This window comes from Empidonax traillii, unplaced genomic scaffold (genome assembly GCF_003031625.1).
Source record: "Empidonax traillii isolate 1590-97213 ecotype Southwest subspecies unplaced genomic scaffold, ASM303162v1 scaffold248:size1534464, whole genome shotgun sequence".
Taxonomy (NCBI): domain Eukaryota; kingdom Metazoa; phylum Chordata; class Aves; order Passeriformes; family Tyrannidae; genus Empidonax; species Empidonax traillii.
This window is the reverse complement of record NW_020955441.1, coordinates 1,222,525-1,247,152: the sequence shown is the minus strand read 5'-3', so window position 1 is coordinate 1,247,152 and position 24,628 is coordinate 1,222,525. Positions and strand designations below refer to the sequence as shown.

The window sequence follows — 24,628 nt, the reverse complement described above, 5'->3', positions numbered from 1 at the left end:
ATGCAAGATATTACAATGTGCAGTGCTTTGTTACAAAAAGGCGTATTTTGAATACAGAGACTGTGACGCTATTTTTCCCAACACTTTTTTGTGTTTATGGCTCCACTGAAGTCATTTTGCCATTAAGTGTAGTGAGATCAGTATGTTACCCAGAACAATTGACCATTGTCCTTTCTAACAGCCCAGTGCACAGCGTTCTGCAAGCTTCCTCCTTCAAATGATAGGATCCCTCATGCCACATATTTAGCTTTCCTCTAGTAGTAAGTGCTGGTATCTGGTTGAGATCAGTGGATTAAAAGCTTTCCAGGAGTGCAGAGAATTATTATTATCTTAGTTATCACTATTTTTCAGAAGTATTTCTCAGGACTGCAGATACTTTGGGCCTCTAGATTGCAGGGTCAGACAATGCTGAGTGCCTGATACTATAATAACAAGAGAATTCATTCAAATAGAAATGGTGGTTGTCTCCTACTAGTTTTGATAGCACTCAAGTAAAGGAAAGATGTCAGAGGATGCCTATGGGAAGAGATCCATCTCTAATCAAAGGCCATCCAAAAAGTCATTAAAATTAATTTCTCGTTCATACCTTGTGGAGAAAAAGGTGCATTTACAGCAAAATATAGACACTGAATCCCATTAGCAAAACAGCACATACCTTATACTTAAATATATATAAAGCCCTCTTTCAATGCCTTTTCAGAGCTCATGTTGCCCACAGTTACGCCTGAAGTCTTTTATGTGACAAACTTGCCTGCACACCTGGCGAGCAGCGAGCTCTGCTCTTCCACGGGGGTGGATTGGGTTACAGGGGGGGCAGTGCCAGGAAAGTCTCAGGAGGGGTGTCTGCATTATTTTTCGAGAAGAAAAGCTTCAAATGGAAAGTGCAACCTAACGCTTTCTAAATGTGGAGGCATGCTTAAAGAGCAGTGCTATTTGGTTTCTCCCTACTTTAGAGAAATTTAAATCCTCAGTAAATAAATCCTGCTCTTCAAGTCCTGAACAAATGAAATCGCCCGGTCAAAATTTAGAGAAGCTCCCACTGCACTTTCCAAAAGCAAGAGAGATGGGGAGAGAGTCAGACTTCCTAAGGGAGAGCTAAAGCTCAGCCTCTAGCACCACAGAGCTGAATTCTGTCCTTGGGTCAACTCGGGGGAGCTGGGATAGCCTGGGTGTAAGCTGAGAGCAGAGCCTCACCTTCCTGGAGGAAGATCACAGCCAAAGTGAATGAGCTCCTCTGGTAGAAACTGCTACTGTCAGAATAAGAGTCTTCCACCCTTTGAAGCCCACGGGCATGACAAGCACAGGCTTAGCAAAAATAGACAAGAGGAGAAAGAAGGGAAAACAGAAGATTACAAGAATTTTTTAAAAGCACCTAATCTACGTGGAAATATTCTTTCATGTTCTTGTGCAGTTGTGATCTCCAGGCACAGGTGTGAGCACAAACACGTTCCCCCGCACTGGAGGCTGCCAGCATGGGAGAGGAACTAAAACTGTTCATGCTGATGAAATGCTCTTCGAAAACACATGGCTGGGACGTGCTCTCATAGTATTTCTGCTTGAGTATGGTCAGGTCTGTGGTCAGAGAAGTAGCGGGGATGTGGTAGGGCTCACTCAGAGCTGGTCAGCCCTCTTTCAACAAACAGTTTGGTGTAGAGTTTCTTTTTTTATCTCAGGAAAATGTCAGTCAAGCAAAAACAATCCCCATGCAGCAATTCAGATGTGTCTGTTTGCCCTGATGAGTCACTAGAGCAGAGGCTCAAACCTGCATCAGTGACACCAAAGGTGAATGCTCAAACTTGTTGGATTGTATAATCCATCTCTCATTAAGTTTAATAGTATTTAATTATTCCTACAAATTGGAACAACTTAGAAGTGACAGAAAAAAATTCGTTTTGAGTGACTGGCTCCTAGTAGTCAAAACAGATATGTGGGATATAAAAGTTCAGGTTTTGAGTCCTTGCTTTGACCCATTCTGAGCAGACTTCAGATTATGAGGTGGAAGATCCCAACCATGAAGTTACTGGCTAATTCACTGTCAGGCCTTCCCTTTACTCTTTTAGGAGACAGAAAAAAAAAAAAAAAAAAGGTAAATATATAGTTTCTCCTCACATAGTAGAGGGTCGTTTGGAATCTCCCAAATGACTGATAGAAAAGCTTTTACGCTGCCCATGTTCTAGGCAGCAGCACAAGTAGGTATTTATAAGGAGCTCAAGGAAATGTTTTAGGTGCAGGGTATCCTGGACAAACACAAGGTCCCATCTTGCAAAAACCATATTTACACATCTGCAATAAACTCAGCCTTGTGTGGAAGGCTCAGAAAATGGCTTCCATATTATTTGCTTCATTGTTTAAGCTAAATAAGAGTTTAACTTCTTCACATGCCCTATTTTACCTTCAATAGCAATCTTCTGTATTTTATCTGCTATCACTGTTCAAGAAGAACATAGTTGGGCATTAAAACCAGGAAATATGCAGATGTACATAACAGTGCTACAAGACACATGCAAACTAAACCTATTCTACATCCTCTTATAGCCCTTAAAGACTATTGAAAGAAGGCCAAAAGAGGTCCCACAAGAGTAAGGGGCCTTTAGTGTATTCTTCATGTTTTTCCCACAGATAATTTGGAAGAAATACAGTGTACTTTTGCATGCCCCCAATGTAAAATTACAACCAGCTGATGAAACTATCTCAGCAGCAATGAGAGTCAACTCAGAAAGGCAGGGTTTGTTGCCAAATAACACAGATTGTTTATAATGAATATAAACAATTACACTGCTGACCAGATTCCCAGTACACTTCCATCCACAGAATATACAAAATACTGCTCTGGCACTGGTCTCTCAAATATTTGCCATATATTGAGCACTTTCGATGAATGAAATTCAGTGGAGATGACACAGAGGGAATTCCACATCACACTGTTCCCATTCCCCAGTGTTTTTTGTTTCCATGTACTTAATTTTACCTTTCATATTATAATCCCACATAAGCAAAATACTTCTTGGTTCACCATGATCTCCCCCTAATTCTTTGATCCCACATTGATTTTTCTTGTCTTCTCATGAAACAAGTTTAACATTGAGCACAGACAAGAAGAAAAGGGAAGTCTTGCAGTTTTTCTTCTTAGCTCTTTCCCTGTCACATCTTGGTGCAGATCTTGACAACATGACCTGTCTTTCCAGAGCTGAGACCATATGTAAATTGGTAGTACAGAAGAAAGGCTTTCCACTGTAACATCCATCCAAGTGGACTGAACCTGGACACTGCCAAGCATTTATCTGAAAGCAGAACCTTCAGAGGTTTCTAATGGATTGTAAAATTGAAACCCTCCTATGGGGAAGTATTGAGGGAACAAAATTCTCTACAACAAATGATGAGAATCTTGCAAAGAAAACTCCCTTTCTAATGATAGGAATATATTACATTTGATGTTAACATAGGTAATTTGCAAAAAAGTTCCATAAATCATCATTTCAATGGGTCATGAACTTCAAACTGTGCCTTCAGCTCAGCAATCTCGTTACAGCAGAGTAACCTTATTTCCATACAAAGGGTAGTCACGGTGCTAATTCCAAAGTAGCAAATTCTCCTTTTGTTTCAAAACTTATTGGTATTGTCACTGACAGCTACAGGGAAGGAAAAAAAAAAATAACCAAGTGGCCTTTTCAATGTTGCCCACAGAGGGGAAGCTGAAGAATGATGAAAATGATGGCCCAATCACTGCAATTTTCTGTTGGAAAGGAATTTGTTTTGCTGGCAGAAGATAAGTTGCTTTAGTTATTACTCGAGTCAAAAGCAAACTCTATGTATATGAGTTTGGAGCACAATTTCTAGCAACTGCTTACAGATTTCAGTACTGTAGTCCCCCATCCCTTCCTTTTTTTTTTTTTTTCCCTCAGAAAGCTGCCTCTTGTCTCCACAATGTTTTTCTTGTAAGAAGCAAGAATTACTGTTACACATTTACACAAAAGATAGCTTTTATCTGTGATTTCCTCAAACCACTCCCACCAACTTTATCATGAGCGTTAGGAAGATATCTGATGGGTGAGTCGTGGATTTAAACTGCATCTTTCTTTATAGGAAGCTGTACCTGTGATGCTGCCCCATTGTCTTATTGCTACTCCTCTCCTTGCCCATTTCCACCTGCCACCCCACTGGAGTCAAACAGTCAGCAACAGGCTTGGAAGTTCTGACCCTTTCCCAGCTTTCAGTTTTACTGAGTTCAGTTGTGCACTTACCAAAGCTCATGACACTGACTATCAAAAATGGGACTGAGCCTGTAATGCTGTGATTAAAGTTTCAGGACCAAATACAAACTCTCTTTAAAACAATGAACTGTTATAAAATACTAAGTGCCAACTGATTTATCAAGTTATTTTCTTAGGTCTCTATGAAACTGCAAGGCCTTGGGTATAGCAAATATGAAAAAAAATAATGATAAAGTGTGATACATTTGAGTCTAGCCTTGAAAATGTGAAGTTACTGCAGCTGTGGGTGCCTTACACTAACTACATCCTGTTTATAAACAGCCAGCACAAAAATATCACTTTTCTGATTTGAAGTCATTTGCTGTAGCCAAATATGCATTTCACGATAGCAAAAGTGAACAGCCAGTTAGAACTCATTTCTCTCCCCTGCAAATAAACAGTAATCAGCTCGTCCACTGGTGGCAGTTGCTCAGTTTGTATGTGCAGCTCCTGCTCTGAATATGCAGATCTCCCCACTCTCATTAGCTTCTGAAGTGCCTCTGCTCACCCTGCTTGTTGTAGCTATTTCTGAGCTGTTGGGGTGGCAATACCACAGCTTATCACCCTCTGATGAAGACAAAGATTACTTTAAAATGTATATAGAAGAAAAAAAGCCATACCATGTCACAAATCAAATAAAGCTGACTACTGAACTTTTTGACCTAGCTAAGGCTTTTCAAAATTAAGAAAGAGTGGTAGGAAAGCAGCTCTTGCAGATGAGTGGATCTTATCTGTAGGGACTGGATCAGGCAGTGTCTTTGTCCCATGCCAGTAAGCCTGGTGGAGTACATTTGCAGGGCTGGGTCTGAGTAAGGCACACCTCAGAAATGAAGTTTATTCAGTGTAGATGCACAGGCTCTTGCTCTCAATATAATAGCCTGCCTTCCCAGCACTGGCTGGTGTTATTTCTTCTATGTTGTTCTGGTTTATTTTTTAATAAAAGATAGATTAGCAGACTGCATTAAGTTCCATAGCTTAAGTTCCAAAAAATATATTTTTGTTATTAAGAAAAACCTGAATCAGCAACTCCTTGTAGGCTTATGTGCAAGCTGCATGAGCAGGTTTGTGAAGGGTGTGTACATGCTGATCTTGCAGAGATTTACATCTGAGTGTAACCCATCTCTTTTCTCCCCGCCACAGCAGTCCCAGAGAAGTGGTTGTGAACCCACAATATTAGTTAACAAACCATTACTGTGGTTTAAGGCATCAGTGCTTTACTTTTCCCACTTACCAGTCCACCGTCAGAAATTTCCCCACATTTATTCAGCAGAATGGTCTCCAAGACTTCTCCCTGCTTTCCTGATAGGCTTTTATGGCTTTAAAACTACATTAGGTTTAAATAGTTTAAGCAGGTGGTTAAGCTGTCCGCCTGATTTTGCCCAGAGAGCAGAGGGAAGAGGCACATGATCTATTCTGCAGAGTTATGGGGCAGCAGTGGTTGGCAGAGGGGCGGTAAAAAGCAGCTGGGCCTGGGAATGAGCATCAGCACATGGGAGGGGATGTGTGTGCTCAGCCTGAGCCCCTGGTCCTGCACCAGCACTGGTTCTGGCAGACTCCTGTGCCTGAGCAGAGTTGCTTTCCAGGACAGGTTTGGAAGTCTTTTGGTGTATCTTGTCACAGGACTGGAAACTCTGGTCTCAATCAGGAAAACTGCTCAGATCATTAATAATTCCAGTCTGTGTCAGTGGGCTTTAAGTGCCTGTTTGAGGCTTAGCCATCTGCAGATGGAAGGGAACATGTCCAGGGAATATAACTGAGCCACAGGACTTTGCATTGAAGCAGCCACCAAACACTCCATCCACTCCTTGGTGGGATACAGTGTCTGACAGCAGGTGGTAACAAACAGCTTGAGGAAATTGCTGCATCTGCTTTGTTAAGTGAGCATGTGTCTGAGCCCTGAATCCATCTTTCAATCAAGCTTTTAATAGGAAAATGTAATCCTGAAAATGATATTTCTGAATGGGACCCAGTAAGGAATAGATGGAAACGTAGTTATGGTTTAGAGTGAAATCAAAACAAAAAAACAGGCAAAGTGCTGTTAAAAAGTCCCATGGTGCTGAAAGCAATCACAATACACTAATCAATTATGAAACTGTAAATTGAAGTTTGAAACTGGCTGGTCTCCTGGTCTGGTTTCACTTGCAAGGTTGAGTCCAGCTTGAACAAAGAAAATCAACAGAAAACCAAAGAAAAATCATGGGGAGACATGGATCCAGTGTTTACATTGCCATCCCTTTCACTGGGCGATGACAAGAGAGAGACTAGAAAAATATGAATTGTAAAATACAATCTTATCTTGCTATTCCCCTTCTAAGATTGATGAGCTATAAAAGCAATTAGCTAGAAATGTTTTTTAAACTTGTCAAATACATTATTTGACAAATATATTAATAAATCGTGTATCTAGTAACAAACTGTGTGAGCTTTGAAAACTACCTCATCATTTTAAAACAACTTGAAAATCTCATTTCATCCATTGATGAATCACCTGCCCGCATTAGCAATAAACTGGCACAAGCAAGACAGAGACATTTTTATCCTTCATATGAAGTGCATTTCAGGACACTTTGCTAAATTTGAGCAAAGGCAAAAAAAGGCACATGTGTGTGTGTGTTATGAGATAGTGGGTGCACACACATAGGTTTGGGGCAATTCTCCCATTCTGGCTTCTCTTCAAGGATTCTCCTCTGCACAGAGAGTGGTGAAGGTCCACAGACAACAGCTGAATCTCTCTAGTGATTCCCAGCTCACCTGCAGCTTCTGACCTGGGGAAAAGACCCACTTAGTCCTTTAGGCACCCAAAAAAAAAAATTATTATAGGTCAAACTTTACATTCTTATGGTTAACTGAAAGTGGCCTCCAGACCTGGTGGGCACTTCATCTGGCTACTGTTTTTTGCCTTATACACTGCTCATGACCATGCATTGTCACTTAATTAGGTTGAAATTAAATAAATTAATCCAATCCAATTCTCCAAGGTTATGGATTCATATCTGTGTACTGGACTGTAGTAACTGGTTGCTTTGCACTGCCAGGGGATGTAAATTGTGTGCTTGGTTTGGTGCCTACGCAGCGTGTACTGAACTCCTGCGTGCTCCTCAGGGAGCCCCCAAGCTGCGGCCCAACACAGCTTCACCTGGTACTTCTCCAAAAGTTAAACTTACAGTTCCTTGCAGTCTAAAATATAGTTATTCACAATACATCTCTGAATCATGGTCAGTTCATGCTGCTCTATTATCCACTATCAGTAAACTAATTACACTTTTGTGCTGCCTTTTTTGCCATATACTCGCTGACGTTTGCAGATGAAATGGCTGGAAATATGATGTCTTGATGAGGTAGAAACAGTTCACAAGGATGCACTGGTTTTCACAAAAATTTCATCTGGAAAATATCTGGATCTAATAAGCATGGGAAGAGAGGAAGAAAAAAAGTCCTTTATCCAAAATAAAATATCCAAAAGCACGGCTTTTGGTGTAGAGCTAGCTGGGAACCCACTACTAAGACTCAGAGGTTTCTGCAGAACAGAAATATTGCCTGGTGGATCATCTTCTCCATTTCACAGACAGAATGTCAGGTCTTAGCTGGAAAAGGAACCCAAGTCTTCTCATCTTGAAGTCAAGGTACACACCGTCTTGCTTTCTTCTGAGTATTGTTCCAGTTCATCTCCGTTAATTCACAAGAAGCCATACCATATGTTAAAAAAATATGTAAAAATACCATATTCCAACTTGGCCTTGGAATTTATTTTTCAGATTTTGATATTGCCTCATAAACACAGAGCTTCCTTAAATTGTCATCAAAATACATCACCTTAAAATTACTGAAGCAATAGAAGAAAAAACCTGCAGCATTGCAACACCAACTTCTACTTCAAGTACTATGCTTGAAATTCACTGTCCTTGCAGGGATCTAACACCTTTGCCATATTCTTTCACTGATATGGGGAGTCCAAAAGAAGCAATCACACTTTCAGCAAAAGTTGATTTCATTTCCATGGGATTGTGGGCTCCAATCTAGTAGGACCATCTTAACTCTTCTGAAATGCAGGCAGCACTAACTGCCATTCTTCGCTACTCTGCACCTTAGATAGACATTTATGTCTGAGTAAAGTGGCTGTAATTTATATCTGAGCAAAGCAGGGCTCTTGATTTGGAAGCACTTTCCATGGGTGTAAATGACAAGCCCAAGGCAGCAGCAAATCCAGCCCAGGAGATACAGTTAGTCCATTCCAGGGAGCCGGGGAAATGAGACTTTGATTATTGTGATCTGTACTGGGTGGATGTTAAAGGCTGTGTGACACTTTGCAGGAGGAGGATGTTGTTTTTGCTGAGCCACACTCAGTGCTTCGTTTCCCACACTTAGTATGTGACCTGCAGCACAAACTGGGAGCCCTGCACTCAACACAAGGGGAAGAGTTTCCACGAGGCTTCCTGCACCTCACTTTGGGAAGGGTTTTGGGAACCTCCCAGATGTGCAGACACAGATGATGTTATGATATGAGCACTGTGGTTCTCGGTAACTAAACTGTTAGGAAATGGCAGTACCCAATTAAATGGCAATAAAGATTTTGTTGTTTCAGTTTTATGCATGTTTTAAGACAAAATCTGTGATGAACTTCATTGTGTATGCTCGCACCAAAATAAGGAGGGTAGCATGGCATAAAAACAAGTTTAGCATTAGACTGGTATCTTTTTCAAATTATGACTCACTAACAGAGTTTTACAGAAATTTTATTACAATTTTTACTGCATGGAGGACCCTTTTGCATCTGTGTCACAGATATCCACATTTTAAATTTTATTTAATTTGTATTGATCTTCCTGCACTTTCATAAGCAGGCATCACACATCTGAGCACACACAAAAATGATTACTTAAGTGATGATTTAAAAATAATGGATGTACATTAGCACATGAATGATTAATTCCTTTTTGTGAGTACAAGCATCCAGGCTATGGCTGAGTAAAATATTGATGGTACAAAGGAAATGAGCTGTTTCTTAATTTAGTTTTGTTCTGGTAATGTGTAACTAATGTTGTTCCCTTCTAGCAGTATGCATTTAGTGACCCTTTTAAATTTTAATACCTAGTGATAGCTAAACTAATAGTTTCATGGGATATATAAGACGGGATTTTGAAAAGAGTTTACATGCATTAATTTGAGACTTTGTAACACAATTAATACAAATAGGTACTACAGAAGAACCTAGCTAAAGTCTCCACACACAGGCTGGCATTTCACTGAAAGTCGAAGCTTTTTTTGCACAAGACACATCAAAAGGTGGAGACTTCATTGTCACATCAGTCTCACGAGGCTGACGCATATGAATCCCAGTTCATCAAGGCCTGATGCTCTTGTGAGCAAGTGAGAGTGTGGGGATTTGTGAGAATACTACAAAATGAGAGCAGGACTGCTCTTACACCTGGTACTTGGGCACATGTTCACACTAAATGTAGGGGGACTTGAGCACTGAGATTAACCCCTTACTGGATGCCTACAGTTCCAGTCAGAGATCCCCACATTGCGGTTTCTCACCATTTCCACAGCTGTTGAGGTGTTTCTGGTAGTTTTTGCCATTACTACGGCACCCTGAAGTGTTTTCCCACATATTTGCTGCTAAATGCCACAGTGGGGATAAAAGCACTGAAAGAAAACACTGCTCACGTGGTCCTGCCCACACCTTCACTGCAGACCATGGCAGGCCAGGCTCACCCATCCCCATCTTAAGCCTGGTGCCTGGTCAAACAGAGCACTTTGGGCTCAAAATCAAATAGAAACATTTTAAATACCCCATAGATGTGTCTGGGCAGCAACACATGTAAGGACACAGGTTAAGGTAGAGCTCAGCTACGGGCTCTGACATTCTCAGATGGGAATACAACCTTGTTACTCAGGTTGATATACAGACTGAATTGCTGGCACTGCCTACCCCCTGCCCATCTGCTAGAATGGCACTTTGCCCACCGGCGTGGTGACATGCCAGGTTTCATTTGAAGTAGGTGTCTTCTAACAATGGGTTTCGAAAGCAGCCTGTTGAAGACAGCAACTGACACTTCTTTCTTCAATAGGCTATTTTTGGAGTGGGAACACTTGCTGGCAGCAAGTGCAAAGGGTCTAAATCAGTTTCTGCGAGTCAGCTGCAAAACAATCTCATTTGCTACAGTAACAGAAGGTTTGGGCTAAAAAGTAAAGTGATTGCTTCCATTTGCACTTTCTGGCCTCACATGGTTGTGTTTATTGTGGCTACTTAATCCCACTTTACCAAACTGCATGGCAGTTTGCAGGTGAGAAGGGAAAAGAAGGAAGAGGAACAGTGTATTGCTTTTGAGACAAGAAAGGGTACTGCTTTGTTTAATTTTAAATCATGATCCTTTGATATTTTCCACTGCTGCAATGGATATTATATGGTAATCCTGCCAGGACATTTTATATGTGAGGAAGTGTTTGAGGGTTTGTTCCCCAGGATGACATTTGAAAACTGTAGTTCACATTCTAAAACTGTAGTTCACATTTTTTTCCTTTGACAACTGAGAGAAAAGAGGGATCTTCATGCAGTCCCAACAAAAATCAACAGGCTTTCTGTCATCAGGTCTGTTTGAAAGGGTTTTGAAGATCCTAGGGAAAACATAGACTTAGGCTCTGTCAAAAGTTCATGAAGAGGTGTAGATCAGAGAGCAAGTTAACACATGCAGTTTTCTCTAGTGACATTCTGGATACAGGACGCCTGAAACGTGGGCAGGGTGTAAAACCACACGACTTTAGGAGCAGCCCAGATGGTCAGCAACCCCAGGAACTCAGGCTCACGTGCTACCCTGATCCTTCTAGGAAGGACTGTGAATCTAAATTGTCAGCCTGACATCAGCACTGTGACATTACTGATGGACAGGAGTGATACGTGATCCACCTCGCAGAGACTTCCTCGCTAAGATCCCTCTTCTGACATGTCCAAAGCTCCTCTGGGCTTGAGTCCTGGCAATGGGATGTGATGGGAGTCCAAGCTTGACCATGACCCTGTTCTCAAAATCACCTGTCACCTGGCTGAGCATGGGACACTCTGCTTTCTCCCCCCTTTGCCTTTACTGTCTTCCCCTGACTCCACTCCCTTCTTCATCTGGCAGTGCACCCTGAGCCTGGGCAGTGCAGGGGACTGCCCAGATGGCAGGAGCCCCCCTAAGCCTGGGCTTCATGCAGCTGGGTCCCCCATCCCACACCTGGAGAGTGTTTCTATATGGTCTAGCTGCATGAGGAGGTGGAGACCTTTCCATTCCTCTCTGGTTTAGTGCTGAGCTCTGTTAGCAAATACATGGCTAATAATGGCAGGGAAAGAAATGCCAACTAGGCATTCTCCACCAGCATGTAAAGTACATATGCACAAAATAAACAATCATTGAGATTCTTCTGAACACAGGAAGTTATTCAGGCAGCATCTGAAGTACTCAGATAAAATACCCAAGTCTGAAAGAGCTTTTGATAAGAAAGCTGAGAATAACCTGTAGTTATCTTTGGCTACTGGACAGTAGAGACTTTATTACAAAATGATTTATTTGCTATAACATGGCTGCTAAAATCCTGGCACCTTGTCATGCAAGTAATTAAAAAAAAAAGTCAAATCTATAAAAGGAGATGGAAAGCTTTGACTGGAGCCACAAATACTGTTTCTTCCATTGCTTCCCTAGTAGAGAACCAGTTTTCATCCCCTCCTCTTACCCACAAAGACACAGAAAGAGGAGATCAGTAGCTAACAGTGACAGCAGCTATGACTGCATCACTCCAAGCAGCAGAGGGAACAGAGTGCCTGCAGCAGTCTCTGTGATTTGCCAAGAATGGAGATGTCATGGCCTACTCTTTTATTTTTGAGCCACGTCAGATAATAGTGTTGGCATTCCTACCTGAACCTGTTTTTCCAAGTCAAGCACCATCCAGGGTATTTAGTAATAACTTCATTTTTACTGGTTGCTGCTTTCTTGTATATTTTTGCAACGTTAATTCTTCGAGTGTACAATGCAAATAGGAGATTCTGTGGGCTAGAATAGGAGCCATTGCTAATTTATACTGCCTTGGATCCAAAGTGCTTTCTACACTTTTGACCCCATACACCCCCCTCTTCTAGACCAAGCCTCCTCCCTGACAGCTCCTTTGCATGACTGTTTCCTGCATGAGTTGTCACAGACAATGGTATTTCCCCAGACTCAGTGGAGCTTTGCATCACTCAAGATTAGTGGGCTGACATGCACAGTCATACAAGCAGCTGGCACACTGTGATCAGGGAAACAATGTGGAGATGAAATGGGGCACCTATCTCATTGTCACCTACTGTCACCTCAAAGGTGAAAATATGTCATCTTGCATCCTCTAAAGAAAAACAGCAGGATGTGTCCCAGGATCAGTGGACATGGTGCCATTTCAAATGTTGATGGGGGGAAGGAGTAGCAGTAACTCCAAAGGGTCAAACAACCTGCACTCATTTTTGCCTCTTAATTTTAATAATGTGGTATATAAAGAATAATAATTGTGTGTACTCACCTTCTGTATTTGGAAATTTTCCTTCTGCACTAACGTGCAAAGCACCGAACAGAGAAAGGCAAACCTTCCATGGATGATTCTGTTACAGCTACTCAGTAGAAAGGATTTTGCAGCCCACAGCTAGCACACAAGGAGGAACACTGAGATATACCAAAGCCAGAAGTCATTTTTTCCAAACAAACTGTAATGTTAACTGAGGCCATGAGTGTTGAAAAAATAATTAAAGGTATCCACCTATGCCTCAAGAACTAAATACCCTAGGCTAGGAAATAGATACTGAGATGTCAAGGGGTATACACTAAACAGAAACTCAAGGTAATATGCCAAAGACAGCAATTCCTGTCACTACTGATTGTGTGTGGGCTATGAACTTTCTGTGTGTGTCACCGAGGTAAAAGTAGTTTGATCATCTTTCTTCAAACCCAGGATGGGAGTCTACCCCTTGCTAGACAGGAATGCCATGTGGTAAGGCTTTATTTAAGAATTCAAGCAGATACAAAATTACAAGCAGGTTGTTTACCTTTCTATTCTTAGTAATTACTGGTATTAACTATTTTCTGAGCACCCTCCCTCCATCAGCCACGAATAATGTCTGTCTGATCCTTTACAACTGTTTCGCTGTCACCCAAATGAGGCAGGTTTTTGGCTCCTGAGTCGGGTTAGGCTGGACAGCTGCTTAGCTGTGACAGCCCAAGGAGCTACCTCAGGCTTGCCCAAGGGAGATTCAGACTGTACTAAGTTACATTCTTAGAGACTTATCTAAGGCCTTAATCCATGGAGTTATATTTGGTGGGACAGTGAAGGAGGAAGGTTTATGTGTGTCTGTGGATGTGTCTGTGTGAGTCTATACAAGCACACGCGTCTAATTGCTTGTTTTTTGTAATACTAAAAACCTCTAAGACTATAAATGTCATCAGCTGCTACCTGTGGAGTCACCTTTGTGTAGGATGTGATTGTTTGTGTACAAAAAGTCAAGCTGATTCATGTTGGATTTTACGGACTCTGGAATGAGTAACACGATACAAATCTATAGATAAACTAAACTGCTGGTATTTATAACCAGTGAGCAATTGCCTCACCCCTTTGCAAGTTTTGAGATGTGACAGTTACAGTAGAAAGTAGCTTTACTGTAGCTCTGAGCTGCTTGAGAGCATGTATGATTGGCTAAATTTCTAAGGGAGTATTTGTTTTACCTTAAAGAAAACATCAGTTATGTCTTTGGTCATTCTTTCTGATAGGGAGTAATATTTCTTCTTGGCTGAGACATAAAACACTTAAAATTCTGAGCCCAGTGAAATAAATAAAAAGATAAAATCATCTGTTCTCATCCTACATTATCTTGTAATTTACACATAAATAACAGTGAAATAATAGAATGTTTTCAGGCCTGTTCCTGTTCTGAAGGTCAGTGGGTCTCCACAGGACAACGGGGATTCATCACACAGAATCAATTACAGGATTAGGTAATCCCCTAAAATGGGACTGAAAAGTGATTTTGTGTAACAGAAGTTGCTATATATAATATATAAATAGATAACATTAAGTGTCTTGTCATCTGGTGATTATATGCCATGAACACAGATTTCTTACTAATACATCTTTTCGTCTGTCTATGCTTGGAAAAGGCAGCACATTTTACTACTAGTGAGGAAAACTGGAAGTAAACACTGCCAATGGTGAATCTGTACTGAGTACAGCTGGATGACAAATGAAATTTTGGAAATTAAAATTGTAGCCTGTGAGGAAGATCACCTATTAATCTTGGAAGTGTGCCATTAAATCTAATTACAGTAGTTTGTTGATATTACCTTAGATGTTTTAAATAAATTCCCCCTCAAAAGATAGGTGCTGTAATATACCTAAATGAAAAGCTAATCCTTGTACAGAAAAATAAAGTTTTCTGGCTCTCAGTCATTCCTGTAGACATTTAAAGGGCTGAAGGGCCCCTAAAGGCACCATGACAATGCCTTCAGCTTGGCTTTTCTGTTCCCATCTCTCTGCCCTGTACAATTATCCCTCTCTGGGAATTTTTATTTTTTTTTAACAATACTATTCTTTTGCAAGGACCAAGAAAATAGTCACGTTTTACTATTGCGATGATCTTTGCAGGAAAGTGCCGTGGCAAGAACTGTTGCCCTGAAAGAGTTGGTTTTACAAAGTTAAGCCTGATGGGGAGCTTACAGGCAGGAAAGACCTGTTTTACAAGACTGTGCCCAGTTATGTTTATTGCCTGAATCCTTTTTATTAGCTTTGTCATACAGTCATCCAGCTTTCACTCTAAGCACATTTCATCCAGATTTCACTCTAAGCACGTTTCAAGTAGTAAAACACTCAGGACAACACATTGCAAGCATTGTGTCTCTGTCTCTCCCAGTTTGCTGACATGGGGTTCTCTCTGTCAGCCCCACAGCCTCAGCAGAGGGATTTCTGGCTTTCCACTGCCTCAGGTTCATCTGCTCAGGAGCCTACATGATCCTCACTGGCTGACCCATGCAGCATACTGCCAAAGCTTAGAAAAAATTATTTGTTTTACAATTATTTTTATTCGTTACTGGCACATCTCTTCTACCTCCCCAGAGGTAGTTGGAGGAATTGGAGAACAAACATACTGAATTTCACCCAGAGTTTTGCCCAAGTAAGACTTGAGAGCAGCTATTAGACTTATCACTTAAATATTCACTATAGAGATAGTGTTCTGTATGCTTCTCAAGGCAAACTGGTGTCAGATGATTGTGTGTGGTCACGAATGACACTGTGGACCCATTTCTTCTGACAACTGACAAGGGTGAAAAGGAGGGTTTCCCATCATTTGGAAAATATGAGAAAATTTTCTTCTTCCCTGTCAGCATTATAAAGAACTACGTTCATGTGATACTTGAATTGGATACTATTTACAGGGATAAATTTGTGATGCCTTTTCTTAAACTTCCCACTCTTTATACAATACTTGAGTTATAACCAATTATTTGCCTGCATCAACACAGCACAGGCTTATTACATTAGCAATTAGCTATTTTTAGCCAATTGGTGTAAATCATGAGCAACAGAGTTCTGAAATGTGTCACTCCTGACTTGGGTTGATACTGCTACAAGCTCAGGACTTGAAAAAGGAAAAGGGTTTTATTGCTTTGCCAGCCAAACACTGGGATTTGCACCTATATTCCCCCAGGCAACAAGGTTTAGGGTGATTGAACAGGGATAGCATTTAAATGCACTCCAGGCAGACTAAAGACCCATCTTGGGATCTGAACTATGGGGAGTGGAGGTAAGTGGCTACAAACAGGGCAATAGCTACAGTAAGGGTCCATGGAGACTGGATGCTAAAGCCAGGAATGGCAGGCATCCTAACAGAGGTGAGCATTAGGAAACACCGAATTCTGTCTTGTGCAGGCTAAAGGTGGAGTACCATAATGAGCTATCAGTTTCAGCTTATGTGGCTTTAACCCTGTTCTGGTGATGAGCTGTGAAGCATTATAGCTTGATCTTCCTATTTTCTACATTTATGTTCTTAAAAATCCAAAGGAGAGAATTCTTCACCAATCGATAGAGATAAAAAGCCTGTTTTTCTTGGAAATTGTTCTACATTTATTCACCTATTACACATGCCTGCCCTGCCCTGTGCAATGGCTCCCCAGATATTGAGAAGACATGAAAGCACATAAAACCAGAGCTGTATGAAAATAACTTTTCTAGGTTGTTAATAGAAACTAATATTATCAGACAGACTAATGTTTAGCCCTGCTATGGGAGCATTACTCATTGAATAGCACCTTAAATTGTCCAACTAATTTTATGCACTCATAATAAATAAATTCTATTCTCTTTTATTATCAAACTTAATTACAGTCAAGGTAAGTCATAACATCCGCACTTTGCAATTTAGATTTAAAGACAATGAATATAAAAACTGCTTGTCTACTTCATCAGAAATTATGTATTGATCCCTATTAAATTACCTACCAATTCCTCTATACAATGCCATGCAGTAGGCAGATGTCTGTACGCACTGGCGAAATGTAGTGATTTTTGGAAGAAAAAAAAAAAGAGAAGGGAGAGAGGAAAATATTTAGCTAAAATAAAACCACTCTTAGGATATAACATCATCACTTCTTGGCACTGCTGTGACTTGACCATCCTTCTGTAACTGACGTTTGCTGTTTTTATTGGAAATGACACAGCTTAAATGAACATGTCCTCAAAATATAAGCTTCCGTGCGTTAGCATGCTGAGTCACTGATTCAGCTCTGGCTCAGGCGGGGGGAAACCATCAGTGCCATTTTCCTCGGCACTTGGTATTTCCTAGGGATGCGCCATTTGAGCAAACTTTCCTGAAGGTGGCTTTCTGAACTTACAAACTGCCCTGCACTGGGTGCACTTGCGCTTCCTTACCAAATCACCATGTGGCTGCAGTGGTGATTTTAATTAACACACCTGCTTGCTGAAAGCAGCTCAGCCTTGGTTATAAACCCAATGGAGGCATTCGCGCACAAAGAAATGTCTGGTTTAAACACATATTAGTTTAGTATTATCCATATATTAATGAATTAAGAACTCAATATGGTGTTCTAACAGATGGTGGTTCTATTATCAGTATGTAAATTTTTAATATTTTGCTTACATTTTCAAATTCGTGAACAAGTGTTGCTTAAGTCTGTAAAATACTTAGAGGGTGAAAAGTCCTTTAGACAGTAGGAATAATCCATATGCTAAACCCATGAGATAGGGTGGGTAAGTGCTCTCGTTACCACCTTGAGCACAGGGACAGTCTGGTTGGAGCCAAAGCTGGTCCTGGGGCATTCCTGGCTCGTGGGCTGACACTCAGCCCATTTTATTGTGCCTCTGTACTTTCAGATTCTGCTGATGTGTTTCTTTTACAAATCAATCATCCTAGGGATAATTAACATTTAAAAGCCAGGTTTCTTTTAATTCCATTAGTATATTTGTGACAAGAAATGTGCTGGCAGAATCCAAAGGTTAAGAGTTACAATGAAGAACAAGTTTTAGGATAAATGAAAGTTAAGGCCTAAAATAGCCTGACAATACCCCATTAATCTGCACACTATTGCCACAATAGTGGTCTGTTGTGTCAATGAGGATTTAAGAAGCTTTGCAGCACATGTTACCGATAGTTTATCATATCAATAGGAGCCTGCATATATTTGTGTTTAAAAACCTGTGGCTGTGTAATTCCCTGACTGCACACATATTGTAAGTGCACATACTTTAAATCCTTACATAAAGTGGTTTCTAGCCATGCAGCAAATTTTGAAACGATAATAAACTACCATATTTAACTGTAGACACAAGATATTAGTCTTGGCTATACCAAAATCCTCTAAAATGCTATACTTCAAGCTGGAACCCTTTGCCCTACAGGAATGTGATCCGATTCTCAGCATTGTGCCACCTGCCTAATTGAAGCAGAAGGAGATTTAAACCATATTAATCTCTCATCCTGATACATGGAAGCCTTGAGTCAGCTTGTGGCTGGGAGGTATAGCAGGGAAGAAAGGTCCCTTCCCACAAGTCGCCCTTCTCAGAGCAGAAGGGAGTGTGCAGCCACAGCCCAAGCAGATGCCAAAGCTGTGCATCCAATGCCCCCCGCTGCAGGGATAACCGAGCAACATCGCAGGGTGATTTCTACATGGCAGTCACAAAAGGGATCTATCGAATGAAAATATGAGTGACTCTTCTTGTACTGCAGTGTTTCTGGCTGGCACTACCATCAGGTATTTCAGAAGCCAAGAAGGAAATCCCACATTTGCAATGCCCTGGTGTGGGTAACTTGCACCAAGGTACCCCTCCGTACCCCTGATAAATCCTCACAACAGTGGGTTTGCTCCAAGTGTTTGACTTCCAGTGCAAAGGCCACAGAGCTATTCTGCGAAACGAATCCTTCTGTTTGAAACACTTTCAGCTTTTTTTGTCCTCAGGTTGCAATTTGATTCCTAACCAAGCACGTAGTCTCTATCACAGCATTTTCGTACACTGTGCAAATTTTGATGCTTTTCAGATTAGGGCTGTTCATGAGAAAGGGAAAATAATGTCCTTACACCTTTAACCAGACAGCAGCTCCTGGGGTGCCACATAGCCCTGCTCTGTTCGCAGTGAGGAAGCCCATAATGATCTCGCCTTTAGCCTGTCACCACTAGGAAACATCAGACAGAGACAGCCAAGGGGCCGAGTTGCCAAAAACGTCCTATTCCCATGGCTGGGAGATTTTTTTGGCACAATCTCTAAAGAGAATTTACTATGGGCCAAATCCTGGCGCCCTTGCTTAGATGAATCAGTTCTCAAGAGGCAACGCTCCCACTGCGAGTGGTGTGTGCACAAAAACTTGCCAGATCAGCCCAAAATACTGCTTGGGAGTATCAAGCGTTTGTCTTCCAGAGGGGCAGGAGCGCTGTGGGGAGCAACTGGTCCAAGGATTTGCCATGGAGGCAGTGCACAGCTCAGGGGCAGGAATTTGGGAACTGCACGTGAACGAAGAAGATATTCACCAGCAAAAATCTCCAAATTATTTTTACTCAGTATTTTTCTTATTTTCCATAAAACAAACACAGATGATACAGTTTGGCGAGTAATCCTTTTTTACTCCTTGCAGGGGCATCCAAAATATTCCATGGCACTTTAAGCCTTAATTAATTTATCTTTCATGTGAAGAAAAAAATGAATTAGTGACAGCTATTTCCTGGATTTCATTTCTGGGATTAAACCTTTTGTTTCTGGAATATCTGAGGGGATTTTGGACAGGCATTTAAAAAGATGTCATTTCAAGGACATCCCCCCCCCCCCCCAGCACCACACGCGAAGTACTCGTCTGCAAAACCGAGTCTTATTAGCCTGCAAAATTGCATCGCTCCAACCGACTTTTTCCTTTCCACGCAGAAACGAAAATTTCTGTTTTAAGAAGCGAAGGTGGTGTCGGCGACGAAGAAAACGCCTCCCCATGGCTTCGCCCCAGCTGTTTACCTCCGCGGCCGCGGGGGCGGGAGAGGGTGGGCACGTTTGCCGAGAGGTGTTTTGCTGGGGAGGGGTAAAACTACGGGCGAAGTTTTGCCGGAGCTCCGCGCACCGTGCCGGGGCCGCTCGGTGCGGGATCGGGGCGGCGCCCGGCGCTGCCCGCGGCGGGGGAGGCGGAGGCGGGGGGGGGCCGCGGCCGGGGCGGTGCCGGGGCCGGTCCGCCCCCGCCCCGCCATGGCGCGACTCGCCGCCCAGCTCCGCCGGCCGCGGGCCGCGCTCCCGCTGCGGTGAGACCCCCGAAAGTTGTCCGCGGTGGCGGCGGGGCGCGGTGTCGGCGCGGAGGACGGGCGAGAATAAACCCATGAGCGGGAGGTGAAGGGAGGGAGGGAAGGAGTGGGTGGGCTCTGCCGGGCGCGCCTCCCCCGCGCCGCCCCGGCTCCCAGCGCTGCGCCGGGATGGGGCGCCCGGCGGGGGCCGGCGGGCGGAGCGGAGCGGGCGGCCCCGCCGGCGGGCGGCGGCCGCGGGCAGCAGCAGGTACGGGCAGCGCTGCCGAGCCGAGCGGGAGGGAGCCGGCGCTGGCCGGGGACGGGGCGGCCGGAGCGGAGCTGTGGGGTTCGTCCCCGGCGAAGTCGCCCCGGGGCGCTTTGGGGTGAGTCGGGGCTGTGGCGCCGCGTCGGGGGCTGAGCCTGCCCTGCCGAGGGGCTCGGCGCTGCCGGCGGGGCGGGCGCCCGGCGAGGCGTGATTTACGGGCTCCCCGGCAGCAGCCGGGCGCTGGGAGGCAGAGGGAGCTGTGTTTTCAGCTCCCCATCAATTATGGATGGAAACAAATACTGGAGTCAGTAGTGAATTATCCCCGCGCCGCGGCGGGGGCAGCTCCGCGCCGCCCTCCTGCCGAAAACAATGCTCAGGTGCGGAACGGGGAAACTTTCCTTTTTTTTTTTTCTTCGCGGGGGGGTGGGGGCGTTTCAGCGCTGCAGAAACCGATACAGCTGCTTTCAGGGAGTAATTAGGCAGGGTTTAAAGCCTTCTTTATTATTTATAAGGATGAATGGAAATGAAAGGTCGCACAGATATTTCTAGGTGGCTCTTAGGGCTGTGTTTTAAAGGGCTGGGGGGTGGTTGTGCGGGGTTTTTTGTGATTGTCGTTGTGTTTTATCTTGTGAGTTGAAAAATGGGTTTAAGTGCTTTAGGTTGATGTGTTGAAAACATTGTAGTTCCGGTGGATATCCCACTTGTTAGCATGAATACAGCTAGTCTTAAATTAGTGGTTTTCTGCCAGTCTCTGAGTTGTTTCTTACTTCTGGTCAAGATTATGTCTGTATCACAGGCATTAGCCTGTGAGTAATTTGAGCAAAATTCAGCCCTCAGTGTGTAAAGTCATTTGTATTTATACGTGTGTGTGGCTTAGAATACATTTACTTTTGAGCATAGCAGCGGCAATGATGGTTGATAATGCTCACATATGTGGCACTTGCTGTACAGATGGTATTGTAGCTTAGCCATGTACACACATACACGCTTCACACATAATGTGCAGGAATTACAGCAAACTTCTTCCAGAATACTGTTCAGTGCTCTGTAAATGTGTGGCATTTTTTTCTCCTCGTTATTTTCTTTGGAGGAAAAAAAAAACATGCATCTTTATTGAGATACCAAGTTTTTGGTCATATTAATGTGTTTTAAGTCCCTAAATATTATGTGAAGGAACAGCTTCCTACTGTCTTAGAGGCTTTTACTGCTGGTCTGTTGCTCTTACATACAAATACTTTCACAGAGAATTTTCTGAGGTTCTCTCCTTTTCCCAAGTCCAACAGGAAGCTCATTGTAAAGCTTTGCAATTACTTTTGTGGCAAAAGAGAATAGATGTTTTTCCTGCTTTATTCACACTATAAAATTCTATGCACCTCCAAAGTCTACTTCAGTTCCTTTCAGTAAATTAAGCTGTACGTAATCATGTTTAATGTAGTAAGTGACAGGCATATTTTGTTATGTTGGCAGATATTGTATAAACATTTACTCTGGCTTAGATAAATACAAATTGCCAGCTTAGTGCTCTGATTTCTTTTCTATATAATCATGAACTTGAACACTTTTTGTGTTAACTAATATAGAGCTCAGGGTTTTTTAAATCAGAAAGGAAAAGTTTTTGTAGTAAGAATTTATTAGCATTCTGAATTGTGTAGTTCAGATTTGTTTCCAAAAGGCAGCCAAAAAAGTATAACCCAGAGGCTCTAAATTGGTTTATTTAACCAGCTTCTCACTTTCATCTGCACCTTTAGTTACAGTGAACCTTCCTCCCCCATATCCTGCAGTCTGTCACTACCTGCTCTCCTTTATGGTCGAGATGCAACAAAGATAACATCATTTTCTAAATGTGCTTTGTGTGATGCAGGAGTGTGTGCCAGGAATACAGCGATGGCCCTGTCAAAGCTCTACAAACCAGCTGTATGGCTGCGGGTTTTTTCCCCCAGCCTCTCGCGCCCTTTGAGCTGGACCATCTGAATGTTTCTGGGAACGGCTGAGCTGACTATTGCAGCAGATACTGTAGCCCTTAGAGCCGCCATAACTTTGCTATATATTTATGAAGAGCACACTTTTAGATAGAATGCTTAATTATATATGCAATCCACTCTGACTCAATTGGCCTTTGATCCAATCAGTCCTGTCATGAGAGGTGTGGGAAGGAAAACAAAAGTCCATCATAAAAGCTCACTTCTAAGTGTATATCAGGCATTTGTAGCAATGTATCTTCTGGTCTTACTACCGTTGATCACATGCAGATTTCAGCTCTGGAGTTTTAGGGGGTTTGAATTCTTTTTAAAACATTAGTGCACTTAACACAGGATTCAGTATCCCCTGAAGTCAGGTGAAGCCCAACTGGATGGATAGAACCTGTATGGTAGTGTTGAAATGCTATGGTTGTTCTTCCTTCTGAAAAAAAAAAAATAAGAAAGAAATTTGAAATATGAAGTCAAGTGGAGATCATGTGTGAATATGCTCAGTTTTCTTCAAGTGTTTTTTTCAAGTGATATGACTGAAACTGTTTCAGTTCTAGTCTTTGTAAGACAAAGGAAATAGCTACATCAACAGCTTCTGTGCCTGTTTAAGCTTATGTGGAGCTTACTTACGTGGTCTGATATTTTCAAGGCATAGACTGTGTTTACTTTGCTTGCTGAACAGAGGAGATGGTGGTTGATTACATACTCATCATTAAACATACCTCTAATTCCAGATTGATAAAATCAGATACCTTTCCACTTGATAAAGTAATAATTTGCTCCATAAGTAATTAAGAAAAGATGGAATAAGGCATTTTACTTGCATTGGGTAGTACAAGTTATTTTCAGTCTTAGCAACTCTGTATGTAATTAAGACGGTTCAAATGTCGCTTTCGTCAAAACTGCTGCTCGAACAGATGATCTCTTTTCTTACGCATCTGATAAGCTACAGCAGTTACTGTTAAAATCCATCTAAGCCATCTTATTAAGTTGTTGCTTGTTCTGTGAATAGCTGCCAGCCTCGAGTTCAAAAGAAAGCGGGTTCTGATTTGTTCCCATGTCACATGGAAGAGGTGTGCAGTGAAAATCGTGTTACTGCCCTTTCGATGCTGTTTCCTGGAGCTCTGTGTGTTGTGTGCCATAGCCCACTCTCCCTCGTTGTGGCTTGACAGTAATTACAGTACAGCTAATATCAGAAGTTGATTCAGTTTATTCAGACAGGAAGACTGTTGAATTGTCCCACTTCCAAAGTCAAATGTTTGTGTTAACCACAGAGATCAAATCTGTAGTGCACATATATAAAATATGAGTAGTGTTTATTTCCCTAACTTTTCTGTTCCACTCAGCTTTTGTTAACTAACCCAGATTAGCATTTTAACAACCCTGAAGTGAACTTCTGCCATTCTCCCTGCTTGGACAGTGTGTGTAGACCATCCATCATCCTGTCCTTGGCCACAACAGGCTACTGGCTCCATAACCATTTGGAGCTACACAGAAACCATCCGACTGTGAACAGCACAGCTGGCTACAGCAGTTTTTTCTTCCACGCCAGTGGCAGCATTGTCTGCCTATGGTAACTAAAGTTAACATCCAGAACGTGAAGTTTCTTTCATTCTGGCACCCCTGCCCAGCCCTGCTGCAGCTCGGGGTGCACACCTGCAGGAGCGAGGGCTGCAAAATGGCTGTGAGGAGCGAGGCAACCGCTGGACTCCTTCTTTTCGAGGCTCCAGTTTGGAGGCAGCAACCTGTTGTCTGGAGTGGGATTACATTAACTCTGTCCGTACTCGAGAGGGAGCTTGCTGGCTGAGTCCTGTGTGCTGTCAGCGTGCGGGTCGGGGTGTGCTTTGAGAGCCGCCAGCTAAAGAAACAGAACTTGCTGCTTTAACTTGGCCACGCAAACTGCCAAGGAGCACAAAAAGAAATGGAGAATTTCGGCTGTGTATTTCACACATTCTTGTAGAAGCCTTTTTAGTTCCACAACGGAAACCATGTGATTTCGCAGGATCTGTGCCCAGACTCTAATACTTGCTACAGATGCTTTCCTTGGTTTGTTTTGCAGATCTATGAATGCAATAGGAAAGAAGTCATTACAGCATTTGTTGTTTTAATTCTGATGTGTGCCATGAATGGCAGGTAACCAGCAGGTGAATGTACTTGTGGCTCTCTGCTAATTTTCCTTGTTGAGATTTTTGCATAATTTAAACAAACTTGCCTAGTATGGCTGTCACGTGTAAGACACTGCTTTCTTGCTGGAAAAGAACTTTTGATTTCAAGAGCAAAGGAGGTCAAGAGGTATTACCAGGAAGGGAGGGGCTAGATGGGAGTGGAGGAGCAAAGAAGTGGTGGTGGAAGAGGAGGAGCAAGGAGCAAGCAAGTGACATTTGTTCTGTC

The 24,628-nt window shown here is 42.6% G+C and overlaps 1 protein-coding gene across 12 annotated transcripts in view; it reads left to right on the top strand.

Annotated features, from left to right (window-relative positions):
* SEMA6D (semaphorin 6D) overlaps positions 1 to 24,628 on the top strand; it is a 214,756-nt gene that overhangs the window by 164,101 nt on the left and 26,027 nt on the right. The window contains exon 1 of one of the 12 annotated variants that reach the window (XM_027888999.1): positions 19,975 to 20,026. The exons of 8 other annotated variants lie outside the window; for them this stretch is intronic. The gene's annotated coding sequence lies outside the window, so the exon portion shown is untranslated. 3 more of the 12 variants (XM_027889000.1, XM_027888996.1, XM_027889011.1) reach the window with 3 other exon arrangements.